Below are 14,996 nucleotides of genomic sequence, written 5' to 3' on the forward strand. Positions count from 1 at the left end.
GATTCAAGATTCAAGATTTTTATTCGTCACATACACAATTATACAGAGTATACCAGCAGTGAAATGTAAGTCAGGTCCGCTCCAAGGACAGTGCAATTATATAGTATACAAATATTAAGAAAACGAAAAGTAGAAAAAATTAAAGAATAAAAGAAAAGAAAAGATAAAGAATATAAATATAAATGTGCAGGTCGGTATTTTGTTGACTTGAATAGTAATATAAGAGGAATGTGCAAAAGAATGTGCAAAAAGTTGTACAGGGTATTTAAATAGCAGCAATATGAGGTAGAAAAATTGATATGGTGATATTTACATGGAGTCAAGTGATGTTATGACACAGAGTTAGAGTTTAGGAGCCTGATGGCCTGGGGTAAGAAGCTCCTCCTAAGTCTCTCAGTTTTTGCCATCAGGCTACGGAAGCGCTTACCTGATGGAAGCAAAGAGAATAGATGGTTACCAGGGTGATTAGAGTCCTTGATGATTTTGACAGCTTTATTTTTGCAGCGTTTGAGGTAGATGTCCTGCATAGAGGGGAGAGCAGACCCTGAGATGCGCTCAGCCAGGGGCGTAGCCATCATTTCAAAAGTGGGGGGGGGGGGGGGGGGGGGGGGGCGGAATGTCTAGTGTTATACCTGTTTTTTTGTTGTTGCTTTTTTCAGTTAACCCTTGTCTAATTGACAGGTTTTATTTTTAATCATACCTTTTTGCTTAATATGCTTTATGATTATATTATTATATATGATTATAAAACAGAATGAAAGAAAGAAAAAAGAAAAAGAAAGAAAGAAATACAACAGCTTGTCACTGGGACAGTACCATTAAAAGGACATCTTTGTACCTTATTTAGAATCAGAATCAGAATCAGAAAGAGCTTTATTGCCAAGTGTGTTTGCACACACAAGGAATTTGTCTTGGTGTTATGAGCTTCCAGTACAGAAAGTACAAACATAGTGCAGACAACATATAATTAAGGTGATAAAGAACACTAATGAAGAGAATATGCAATAATTAAGAATAACAATAGTAATAAAAATAAAAATATACAGAAAAGAGACATGACCATAGACAGAACTGTGAATGTGCATGTGTCCTATGTACAGATGAGGGTTTGATGGTTATTTACAGATGTACAGTACCGGGGTGTGTTATGTGTTGTTCAGGTGGGATACGGCCTGGGGGAAAAAACTGTTCTTGTGTCTGGCTGTTCTGGTGCTCAGTGATCTGTAGCGCCGGCCAGAGGGCAACAGTACAAAGAGAGAGTGAGCTGGGTGTGAGGGGTCCAGAGTGACTTTCTTAGCCCTTTTCCTCACTCTGGAGGTGTAAAGTTCTTGGAGGCTGGGCAGAGGGGCACCGATAATCCTCTCAGCAGTCCTAACTGTCCGTTGTAGTCTTCTGATGTCTGTTTTGGTAGCTGAACCAAACCAAACAGTTATAGAAGAACATAGGACAGACTCGATGATTGCAGAGTAGAACTGTTTCAGCAGCTCCTGAGGCAGGTTGAACTTCCTTAGCTGGCGGAGGAAATACAGCCTCTGCTGGGCCTTTTTCGCAATAGAGTCAATGTGATTGTCCCACTTCAGGTCCTGGGAGATGGTGGTGCCCAGGAATCTGAATGACTCTACTGAAGCCACAGTGCTGTTCATGATGGTGAGTGGGGGGAGAGCAGGGGGGTTTCTCCTGAAGTCCACTATCATCTCCACAGTTTTGAGCTTGTTCAGCTCCAGGTTGTTAAAACTGCATCAGACAGCCAGCTGCTCAACTTCCTGTCTGTAAGCAGACTCGTCACCGTCCTTGATGAGGCCTATGACTGTAGTGTCGTCCGCAAACTTCAGGAGCTTGACAGAGGGGTCCTTTGATGTGCAGTCATTCGTGTAGAGGGAGAAGAGCAGTGGGGAGAGAACGCAACCCTGAGGGGCGCCAGTGCTGATGGTGAGAGTCCTGGATGTGAGTTTGCCCAGTCTCACTAGCTGCTGCCTGTCTGTCAGGAAGCTGGTGATCCACTGACAGATGGAGGAGGGCACAGAGAGCTGTCTCAGTTTGTCTGAGAGAAGGTCAGGTATGATGGTATTGAAGGCCGAGCTGAAGTCCACAAATAAGATCCTTGCATAATTCCCAGGTGTCGAGGTGTTGCAGGATGTAATGCAGTCCCATATTGACAGCGTCATCCACAGACCTGTTTGCTCTGTAGGCAAACTGAAGAGGATCCAGCAAGGGTCTAGTGATGTCCTTCAGGTAGGCCAGGACCAGTCTCTCAAGTGACTTCATGACCACAGACGTGAGTGCGACAGGTCTGTAGTCATTAAGTCCAGTGATTTTGGGCTTTTTGGGGACGGGAATGATGGTGGAGCGTTTGAAGCAGCAGGGAACTTCACACAGCTCCAGAGATCTGTTGAAGATTTGTGTAAAGATGGGGGCCAATTGGTCAGCACAGACTTTTAGACAGGCAGGTGAAATACCGTCTGGTCCTGAAGCTTTCCTAGATTTCTGTTTTCTGAAGACCCGGTTCACATCCTCTACACAGACTTTAAACGCAGGTAGAATGGTGGGGGAGGGAGTAAGGGGGGTTGCAGGGGGTGAAGGTGAATGTGTGAAGTGCAGATCAGAGCGGGTGCTGGGTGTCAGTCTGGCCTTTTCAAATCTGCAGTAAAACACATTGAGATCGTCAGCCAGTTGTTGATTCTCCACAGACTGTGGGGGTGGTGACTTGTACTTGGTGATGTTCCTCAGACCAGTCCATACCGACGCCGGATCGTTGGCTGAAAGTTCTTTTTTCAACTTCTCCAATTTACCCCAAAAAGTTTCATAGTTGTACATTACGGTACATATTGGTACTCTATATGTGCACCTTTTTGAGTATAAGTTACAAAGATGTTCTTATAAGGGTACTATTGTTTACATATTTCAAATTGTATTTTGTGTGTGTTGTATGTAGAGTACATGGCACACAGTAATGGATACTTGCACATTCACATACTCCTTTATTCTGTTCTGTTCTATTATACATTAGTCTGATTAATCTATGTTAAAATAAATATCTTATCATAGACAATGCTGTAATTAATCTTTACCTCTGAAGCCTCACTGAAACTTTCTGCCTCATTCACTCTCAGCTGTGAATTCACGTCTGCCTCTGTCTATAGCAAATAAAGTAGTGTTTGAAACATGTACATACAGGGAATAGTGACATACAGAAGAAAATAACACATTAAATACACTGCTGGACAATAACCAATCATTTGTATCCTAAATTATTTTTTAACACTTTAGAATGATAAACGCATATTCACTATTAACTATGACTTTTGCCTCAATAAACTCTTCATTTACTGCTTATTAATAGCTTGTAAGGTAGTCGCTGTAGTTGTTAAGTTTAGGATTATGGGATGCAGAATATGGTCATGAATACAGAATTAATATGTGCTTAAGTGCTAATAACCAATATGCAAGCTAATAATTACATACTGTAGTTAAAAATGATAGCTGAGAAGTTGTTCATCATACTAATGTTATTTTTTATTTTTCTATATTTGACTAATTATGTGTTTTCTATGATTGGTCCATATACAATCCTACAAACGCTTGTGTATTAATAGATTTTATACAATATAAAAACAGCCAGGTGTTAAAAGACACTCTATCAGTTCTTCTCACCTGTGAAGTTTGTTTTTCTTGTTTGTCGTCCTGATTCTGTCCTAACAAACCTAGGCTGACTGTTTCTTGTTCATTCTTGACAACACATAAAAACGTCAAATGAGTGCAATAATGACAGAGCACCCCTAAATGAAGATCGGTCCTGTATCAGATCAGAGCTTGCGTACTTGATTGAAATACATCATGTAGATTTGGCAGAGTGTCACAATGCTGCAAACGCTGTAAAATCTGAGTTCAACATTATCTTTATTCTTATTTGAAGGGTTCTAATAACATACATACGTGTTAAAATAAAAGACGTTACAAAAGAGTTACGGAAAAATACACTGAAAATAAATAAGTGCATGTTTGTCCAGGCAGCTTTTTATTTCTCCATATAATGAACATCAAAACTTGCTAATTATTCAACAAGAGCAATAGGCAGAGCCACTCAACATTGTGCAACACTATTCGGATCCCACATGACAACTTACGCTGCTTGACTTCTTTGTAAAAGAGGAGTGAAGAATTGAACTCATCTCGACCTCTAATGAATGATGGATACAGCGCGGGACCGCGGGCGCGAGCCTGGACATGTCGTGACGTCACAAACTGAGTGACAGATTGCCATGGAAACGTAAACGTCATGTATAAATGATCTTGTCTCTTTGAATTTTAAATCATTCTGCATTTATATACATTGCTCCATTAAAACCTCAACATGTCGAGAACACAACTGTCCAATGAAAAAGTGCGGGGGACGAATTTACTTTTTATAAAAAGTGGGGGGGACACGTCCCCCGCGTCCCCCGCGTAATCTACGCCCCTGCGCTCAGCTAAGCGCACAACTCTCTGTAGTGCTTTGCAGTCCTGATTGGAGCTGTTTCTATACCACACTGAGATGCACTGAGTCAATACCCTTTCTATGGTCCCTGAATAGAAAGTTTTCAGGATTGCTGGTGAGAGCCTGAATTTCCTCAGCTGTCGCAGGTGGTACAGTCTTTGCCTGGCTTTCTTAACCTGTGTTTGGATGTGTGTAGTCCAAGTCAGGTTCTCGGAGATGTTTACACCGAGGTACTTGAAGCTACTCACCCTCTCCACAGGGGTCCCACTGATCATAAGAGGAGGGTAGGGCCACTGATGTCTCTTCCTAAAGTCCATGATCAGCTCTTTAGTTTTGCTCACATTCAGAGAGAGACAGTTGTCCTGGCACCATGATGTGAGTCTCTCTACCTCATCCAAGTATGCGGTCTCATCATTGTTGGAAATGAGGCCCAGAACCACAGTATCATCAGCGAATTTGATAATAGATGTGGAGCTGTGAGAGGACACGCAGTCATGTGTGTAGAGAGAGTAGAGCAGGGGACTCAGGACACAGCCCTGTGGGGCTCCTACGTTCAGGGTGATGGAGTTTGACGTGAACTGGCCACTTTTCACCACTTGAGGTCTGCTGGTGAGGAAGTCTTGAATCCAGTCACAGAGTGAGGAGTTTAGGCCGAGGTCCGTGAGTTTAGAAGCTATCTTGATGGGGACTATAGTATTGAAAGCTGAGCTATAGTCAATGAATAGCAGCCTTACATAATTCCCATTGTTGCTGTCCATGTGTGTGAGGGAAGAGTGGAGGACGTGAGAGATGGCATCGTCAGTAGATCTATTTGGGCAATAGGCAAACTGAAGAGGGTCCAAAGTATCAGGTATGGAGGAGCAAATGTGGCTCTTTACAAGTCTCTCAAAAACCTTCATGACTATAGATGTGAGGGCAACTGGGCGATAGTCATTCAGGCAAGAGGGTTTATTGTTCTTTGGCACAGGGATAATGAGAGATTTTTTGAATGAGGTGGGAACCACGGAGGTAGCAAGGGACTCATTAAAGATAGAAGTGAACAAACCAGCGAGTTGATCGGCGCAGGACCTCAGAACACGGCCGGTTATTCCATCAGGCCCGGCTGCTTTCCTTACGTTCACTTTCTTTAGCGTCCTCCGAACCTCATCCTCCGACACGGTGATTACAGGATTATCGCTGCTCTGCCTGCTGCTTCCTAACGCGCTGGACGGCAGAGTCGCGCTGCCGCCGTTGCAATCGAAGCGGCCGTAGAAGATGTTTAACTCGTCGGCCAGCAACGGATCTGCTCTCACCTCTGCAGAGGATTTGTTTCTGAAGGCACAGATGGTCCTCAGTCCCTGCTACATACGTCGAGAGTCATTGAGCTGGAAATGAGACTCAATTCTCTCTCTGTATCTGTGTTTAGCGGCTCTTACTGCGCGTCACGATGCTTTGTACTCGCTCATATTCCCGGTCAGAAGAGCCTCAATGTAAGCGGCAGTGCGTTTGTTAACCGCAGCACGGATTGTTCTGTCCACCCACGGTTTCTGGTTGGAGAATGTCCTTATAGTTATTGTTTCTGTAGCTTGCTCGGTTAGCGTGTTTACAAGGCTTAATGCTACATCCGTGAACTCGCTGACGTCAGAAGAACTCGCCCGGAACATTTCCCAGTCAACGCCATCAAAAGCCGATTGTAAGATAGCTTCTGAGTGAGAGGACCAGCGCATCACTACTCTCTGCACCGGGGGATCCTGAACGAGCCTTTGTTTATATTCCGGTGTGAGGAAAATGGCGGCATGGTCCGATTTGCCAAAAGCCGGTAGTGAGCGGGCTTTGTAGGCATTCTTAAACTGAGAGTAGCAATGATCCAGTGTATTCGGTCCTCTAGTTGACATGACCTGCCTGAGGTTGGCTTTGTTAAAGTCCCCCACGATGATAAAGGCAGCGTCAGGATGTTTGTTAATGTAGCCGCTGAGCACATCGTGAAGCTTAGACAAAGCCAAGCCGGTGTCTGCCTGTGGTGGAATGTAGATAAATTGGCGGCAAATAATGAAAAGATGTTCCAGATGAGGCAAGCAGGAACACGACAGAATGGAGATATTCCTGGGATCACACCATTTCTTGTTAATCATGAAACACACTCCTCCACCCCTGGATTTACCGGCCTCTGCTGTTCTGTCCATCCGTAAAACAGAGAAGTTATCACTTGGCAATACAACAGTGTCCGGGACCGAGGACGAAAGCCATGTTTCAGACAAACAAAGGATATTACAGTCCCTTATGTCCCGTTGGAAACTACTCCTGGCTCTAAGATCGTCCATCTTATTCTCCAAGGATTGGACATTTGCGAGCAGAATGCTCGGAAGAGGAGGACTGTGTGCCCTTTTCCTGAGTCTGTCTCGAATCCCAGCGCATTTCCCGCGGTGTTTCTTGATCCGTTGCCTCGGGGGGTTATCGTTTATCTCCGCGTTCTGAATAATCTCCAGAGGCCACGATGGATTCATGGATAAAGTGTCCTGGAACAGGTTAGTGTAGCGGTTTCCAATGTCCAAAAGTGTTTCTTTGTTATAGGTGATCAGTGTCGACGTGAAATGTGTAAAAAGAGAAAGTAAAAGTAAGTAAAAAAGAAAATAAAAGCAAAATCTAAGCAGAGCGACCTGGACGGCGTCCGAACACAGCAGCGCTATCTTGCGATTCTATGTTGGAATAGAAATGTGTTAGTGTGTTATGTGTAAGCCAGGTTAAATAGATGGGTTTTTAATCTAGATTTAAACTGACAGAGTGTGTCTGCCACCCGCAGTTGAATTTGATATTCTAGGTATTATCAAATTGCTGAGAAAATTGAGTTTTGAGAACACAATGGACGTGGAGGACTGCACTTGTGATCGATATGATAGCTCTTCCTTCACTGATAGCAGTCTCAGTACTATGATATAGTCTAAATCCTGACTGGAAATTCATATGAGGCTTGACTGACTTGAGTACATTTTGCTCATATTGTTAGTTCTTCTGGTTTTTATGCAAAATAGTTCTGTCCTTCTACATAACTCAAGTTTCATCATGGCGTGCTTGATTTTCGAACTCCAAGCATGCTTTGTTGATATGCAGCCAGTTATGTGTTGATTAATGTGAGAATCATCTATAAAATATATGTTATTTGAATTTTTATTAAAATTTTCATTTTATTAACTTCCATTATATTTCTCTTAAAAAGATGTTCATCAAAGAACAGGCAGACTTTTTTCCCTTCATTTTGTGTTTGTTGTGGTAGTAAAGCTGAGTTCCAGTAGTGTTAGCATGGTAGCGTGTGAATCCCTGTCCAGCCGCTGGTATGTTCTGTGAGACATGTGAGTGGACAGGATCAGTACAGTGGAAAGCAGCATGGATTTATACACACTGCATTGATCTTCACTCTTATATTAACACCATTTTTCAGAGTCATGTAGTCAATGGCACACGTGTAATGATCGTTGGAACTGTACTAATATAAAGCCTGAGCGCTGGGCTAAAACAAACTAGTCTCTGCCCCTCTTATCCAAACTTCTGTGAGCAGTTAATTTATAAAAAAATTAAAACAAAAAAAGTTTGTTTGCCTTTGTTTATGATTAAAATTACACAAGCATAAAATCAAACCAGACCCCTTTACAATATAAAAGCTTGCTGTACTACCCACAGGCAGCAATTTTTTATATGCAAATACAGCTGTAAAACAGTTTACCAAGGTTACACACAACATGTCAAATCAGCAATAAAATGATAATTTGACAGTACAACAATGGTATTACAAATTTCTTTATTTTTCAATTTTGTGCTCGGAATACTTGTATAAAATACAATAACTGGGTTTACAATAACAAATAACGTTAGGGTTTAGGGGTGATGGGTCATAGGGCCTGCAATTGGAATAAATAAATGAATAAATAACACAGGGCATAAATGATAGATATTACCAAATTCACAACAAATGCAACAAACTTAATAATGCATTTTTGTCACATAGAAAAGCACCTGACAGTAAAGCATTGGTTTTCAGCTAGACAGCTGGAACGTTATTGCTAATAAACTCTGTCATTTCCTCACCCTCATGTCATTCCAAATGACTTTCTTCTGTTGAACACAAAAGAAAATTTTGTAGAATGTTACCAAACCATTTTGGTTATTGATTTCTACTGTATGGACAAAAATTTCTTGAATTTCTCAAATTATGTTAAGAAAGATTTCATACAGGTTTGGGATGACATGATGTTGAGTAAATGATGATAATTTTCATTTTTGGGTGAATCTCCCTTTAAGAACTTTAATATTTGTAAATAAGAAGCACCTTATTTTTATAAGAATTTTTAAAAGATATTTATAAGATATTATATATAAGATATTCATCTTTAAATAGGCCCTTATTGGAAATTTTACTTCAGTAATATTCATTAGAACTAAACATCTAAGAAGAAAGAATATTACTAATATTAGTATTAGTAGGATGGTGGTCACAAGAAGTAAAACCATGGTCCTCATTACCATTGTTATATGGATTTTAAAATAAGTAGCCTAATAGGCTAATAAACTAACATTTGTAGTAAAAAAAAAAAAACCTCACAAAACTAAACATAAAACTACAAAACAGCTACTGTGAAATTAAAATAGCACATTTCCCAATATGTAATAACAGTAACATAATAAATACATTTCTGCCAACACATAGGCTATTTATATAGTGCTAATAACTTCAACTTAAAATATAGTTGCAAGAAGCAATTACGGGGCCAAGCACATTAGTGGCAAAATGAGGAGCTAAGCATAGTATGGAGCATCAGACCAACTCTAGAAATTAGTAATTGAAGCCATTTTAAGATTATTGTAGTCCAAATGGCTGAAAAATAATTTTTTATAGTCTCTATATAATATACTCTATTATAGTCAATGGGAATTTCAACTACTAGTGATATGATTGAATGACTTTTAACTTTTGACCAACAGATGGCACCGTTATCAAATCGATGTGGTGTGTTCTGTGTGAGGTGACAATGGCACACACAAAGGTTGATGTCAATATGCCAAAGCACTGCAGAAATATGACCTCAACTGTCATTTTGGCATCATGTCTCAAATTTGTTGTTGTGGTATGTAAAAACTGTTTTGTCTATCAACACAAAATCCATAACTTTTTGTCAGCATGGTGTGAAGATGATATGATTCGATTTTTGTGAAAATCGGACCAACGGTCTAGGAGGAGTTTGAAAAAAGTAGGTTTTTAAATAAAATCAATAGGGCAGAGAAGAAGTTTGGCTGACTATGGCAACTGTTCTCAGCATGACCCAAGGAATCTATTAATACCAGTCTCATTATAATTGGCAAAATTCGCAGAAAGCTATTAGCATTTATTTGACATTTCATTGTAACTTTTGACCACAAGGTGACACTGTCTCAAAACGTTTTGAGTACTTTCAGGTCATGGTCCCCATGGTACATATAAAGTTTCGTAATGGTACACCAATGCATTCGTAAAATATAGCATTTTATTGTAATTCTCTATTATAGTCAATGGGGATTTAATGTTTTGTTCAACTATAGCGCCACCAAGGGGCATTATGTGTCCTTAGAGTGTGCCCATACACATGTGTGTCAAATTTGGTGAAAATATCTCATTTTGTTTTGGAGTTATAGACATATTTGTGTGTAAGTAGATGAAAAATTACTGACTGCTGACTTTGTTTGCATTTTTGTGCCACTTACTATCAAAATTTTAGCAATTGGGCATTAGCGTTACGCCAGTAAGCTAAGTTTTCGAATTTCCTATGGTGGTTTCGTGTCGATCGGAGTAACGTTTCTAAGATATTGGCAAATGTTTTTTAAGCGTTAAAATGCAATGTAGCACAAACCATAAGCCGAAATCTGACAAGTTTGGTATTGTTGGACTCGGCAAGGATTCAAGAGTCTAAAAACGTAAGTCCCATGAAAATAAGTCAAGTCAAGTCACCTTTATTTATATAGTGCTTTTAACAATATAGATTGCGACAAAGCACTTAACAGTATCAAATTGGACTATAGAGTGTCAGTAATGTATAAAAATAAGATTAAACAATACATTTTCAGTTAAGGCACGGACCCTGGGTGCACCAGCAGCGGAAGACGCGAGCCAGGCCCCGGGCGACGACCTCTCCCCCTCCGCCGCCTCCGGTCTTCGAGATCTCCACCCGGAACCACTTCGCTCCCCTCTGCGAGACGGAACGCAACGCTGTGATCGTCGGAGACTCCATCATCCGGCACGTCCGTGCTACGTTAGCTGAAGGTAAAGTGCACACTCACAGTTTCCCCGGTGCTCGTGTTCTCGATGTTTCTGTGCAGATACCCGCGATCCTGAAGGGCGATGAGAGCATCGGTGCTATCGTGCTGCACGCGGGGGTTAATGACACCAAGCTGCAGCAGACGGAGACACTGAAGAGGGACTTCAGGAGCCTGATCGAGATGGTACGCAGCACATCGCCGATCATCATGTCAGGACCTCTTCCCACGTATCGACGAGGACACGAAAGGTTCAGTAGACTTTTTGCTTTAAACGAATGGTTATTGTCATGGTGTAAAGAACAAAAACTGCTCTTTGTTAATAATTGGAATCTTTTCTGGGAGCGTCCTAGGCTTTTCCATGCTGATGGCCTGCACCCCAGCAGAGTCGGAGCGGAACTCCTGTTGGACAACATCTCCAGGACGCTACGCTCCATCTGACTAGTAAGCCAATTCTCAAATAACTGCTATGATGACTTTTGTTCTACCCACTTAAAAGATAGAAATACTTGCGTTGTCCAATCTATACAGACTGTGTCTCTTCCCCGAATAGCGAGGTCAAAATATAAATTTAAAGCAGGATCTAGAAAAAATCTGATCGTAATTAAACCAGAAAAACGCAAAATAAATTAACAAAAACTATTTTTAAAGCTTGGGCTCCTAAATATTAGATCACTCGCACCCAAAGCGGTTATTGCAAATGAAATTATCACAGATAATAATTTTGATGTACTCTGCCTGACTGAAACCTGGCTTAAACCAAATGAATATTTTATGAGTCTACTAAATGAGTCTACTCCACCAAGCTACTGTTATAAACATGAGCCCCGTCAGACTGGTCGTGGCGGCGGTGTGGCAACAATATATAGTGATATTCTCAATGTTACTCAGAAAACAGGATACAGGAGGTTTAACTCATTCGAACTACTTCTGCTTAATGTTACACTGTTAGATATGCAAAAGAAATCTCTCCTATCTCTTGCTCTGGCTACTGTGTATAGACCGCCAGGGCCATATACAGATTTCATAAAAGAATTTGCAGATTTCCTCTCAGATCTATTAGTTAATGTTGATAAAGTGCTAATTGTCCGAGATTTTAACATTCATGTTGATAATACAAATGATGCCTTAGGACTTGCGTTTACTGACCTAATAAACTCTTTTGGAGTCAAGCAAAACGTCACCGGGCCCACTCATCATTTTAATCATACACTAGATTTAATTATATCGCATGGAATTGATCTTACCAATATAAATATAGTACCTCAAACTGATGATGTTACTGATCATTTCCTTGTATCGTGCATGCTGCGTATTACTGATATTACTTATATGGCTCTGCGTTATCGTCCAGGCAGAACTATTGTTCCAGCCACCAAAAACAGATTCACAAATAACCTGCCTGATTTATCTCAACTGCTCTGTGTACCCATAAATACACATGAACTAGACGAAATGACTAGCAATATGGGCACTATCTTCTCTAATACATTAGAAGCTGTTGCCCCCCTCAAATTGAAAAAGGTTAGAGAAAAACGTACTGCGCCATGGTACAACAGTTATACCCATTCTCTCAAAAAAGAAACTCATTATCTTGAGCGCAAATGGAGAAAAACTAACTTGGAATTTTTTAGAATTGCGTGGAAAAACAGTATGTCCAGCTATAGACAGGCTCTAAACGCTGCCAGGGCAGAGCATATCCGCAAATTCATAGATAATAACCAAAACGATCCAAGATTTTTATTTAGCACAGTGGCTAGATTAACAAATAAACAGACGCCACCCGACCTAAATATTCCTTCACAGTTTAATAGTAATGACTTTATGAATTTCTTTACTGATAAAATAGATAACATCAGAAATACAATATCAAATGTAGATTCTACTGCGTCTAGTATTTGAGCTTCATTCATTGCACCCAAAGAAAAACTGCAGTGCTTTACAACTATAGGACAGGAAGAACTAAATAAACTTATCAGTGCATCTAAACCAACAACATGTTTATTAGATCCTGTACCCACTACACTACTGAAAGAGTTGATACCTGTAGCAGAAGAACCGCTTCACAATATTATTAACTCATCGTTATCTTTAGGTCACGTCCCAAAACCATTCAAGCTGGCAGTTATTAAGCCTCTTATTAAGAAACCACAACTAGATTCTAATGAACTGGCAAATTACAGACCCATTTCAAATCTTCCGTTTATGTCTACAATTTTAGAAAAAGTTGTTTCTGCTCAATTGTGCTCCTTCTTTCAAAAAAATTATCTCTATGAAGAATTTCAGTCAGGTTTCAGACCTCACCATAGTACAGAAACTGCACTTGTTAAAATTACAAATGACTTGCTTCTTGCTTCAGACCAAGGCTGCATCTCATTGCTAGTATTACTTGATCTTAGTGCTGCGTTCGACACTATAGACCATGACATTCTCATAGATTGCTTACAAACCTATACTGGTAATAATAATAATAATAATAATTAGTTACATTTATGTAACGCTTTTCTAGGCACTCAAAGCGCTTTACATAGTAAGGGGGGTATCTCCTCGTCCACCACCAATGTGCAGCATCCACCTGGATGATGCGACGGCAGCCATAGTGCGCCAGAACGCCCACCACACACCAGCTTACTGGTGGAGAGGAGATAGTGATGAAGCCAATCAGTAGATATGGGGATGGTTAGGAGACCATGGTCAGAGGCCAATGGGCAAATTTGGCCAGGATGCCGGGGTTACACCCCTACTCTTTTTCGAAGGACATCCTGGGATTTTTTATGACCACAGAGAGTCAGGACCTCGGTTTAACGTCTCATCCGAAGGACGGTGCTTTTTACAGTATAGTGTCCCCATCACTATACTGGGGCGCTAGGACCCACCCAGACCGCAGGATGAGCACCCCCTGCTGGCCTCACTAACACCTCTTCCTGGCATTCAAGGGCAGGCTTTAAAATGGTTTAGATCCTACCTGTCCGATCGCTACCACTTTGTTCATTTAAATGGGGAGTCATCTCAATTATCACCAGTAAAGTATGGAGTACCACAAGGATCTGTCCTAGGTCCTCTGCTATTTTCAATATATATGTTGCCTCTTGGTAATATTATTAGAAAATACGGGATTAGTTTTCATTGTTATGCTGATGATACTCAACTTAATATCTCAACAAGACCAGATGAAACTTCTAAACTATCTAAGCTAATAGATTGTGTAAAAAAATGTAAAAGATTGGATGACCAATAATTTCCTCCTATTAATAAGACAGAGATATTACTTATTGGACCAAAAAACAATACACAGAATCTCTTGGATTACAATTTACAACTAGACGGATGCACTGTTGCGTCCTCTAAAGTCAAAAATCTGGGTGTTATATTAGACAGCAACTTGTCCTCTGAAAATCAATTCCCATGTTACAAAAATAGCATTCTTCCATCTTAAAAACATTGCCAAACTACGAATGCTACCTGCTACCTGAACATGCTACCTGTTTCTGATGCAGAAAAGCTAGTTCATGCATTCACGACCTCTAGACTGGACTATTGTAATGCACTGCTAGCTGGTTGTCCTGCATCTTCAATAAACAAGCTACAGATTTCTTACCAGGTCAGGAAAATATGATCATATTACCCCAATTTTACAGTCTCTGCACTGGCTACCTATTAAGTTCCGTATCATTTACAAAATATTATTACTTGCCTATAAGGCCCTAAATGGTTTAGCTCCTGCGTACCTAACTTGTCTTCTACCATGCTACAATCCAACCCGCTCCCTAAGGTCGCAAAACTCTGGACTTTTGGTAGTACCTAGGATAGCAAAGTCCACTAAAGGAGGTAGAGCTTTTTCACATTTGGCTCCCAAACTCTGGACTAGCCTTCCTGATAACGTTCGGGGTTCAGACACACTCTATCTGTTTAAATCTAGATTAAAGACACATCTCTTTAGCCAAGCATTCACATAATGCCTTTTATAATCTTGTACTGCAGTTATATCTGATCAAATGTAAATTTTTATTATTCTTTAGCTTGGGTTGAACAAATCATTAATGCTTAGATGGAACAGCAGCTACACTAATTATGTCTCTATTTGTTTCTCTGTTTCTGCCACGGGATTAACATCCCGTGGTAACTAGGAATTACGGAAGCTTCAGTCTGGATCCAACCCTTAAATGATCTGAGATGACCGAACACCCGAGAAAAGATAATGCCAACGCTCAGACAACATACAGAATTACCAAATTTTGCCATAAGTTAAATATATTAAGGTTCT

This window comes from Barbus barbus (assembly GCF_936440315.1).
Source record: "Barbus barbus genome assembly, chromosome: 10".
Lineage (NCBI taxonomy): Eukaryota > Metazoa > Chordata > Actinopteri > Cypriniformes > Cyprinidae > Barbus > Barbus barbus.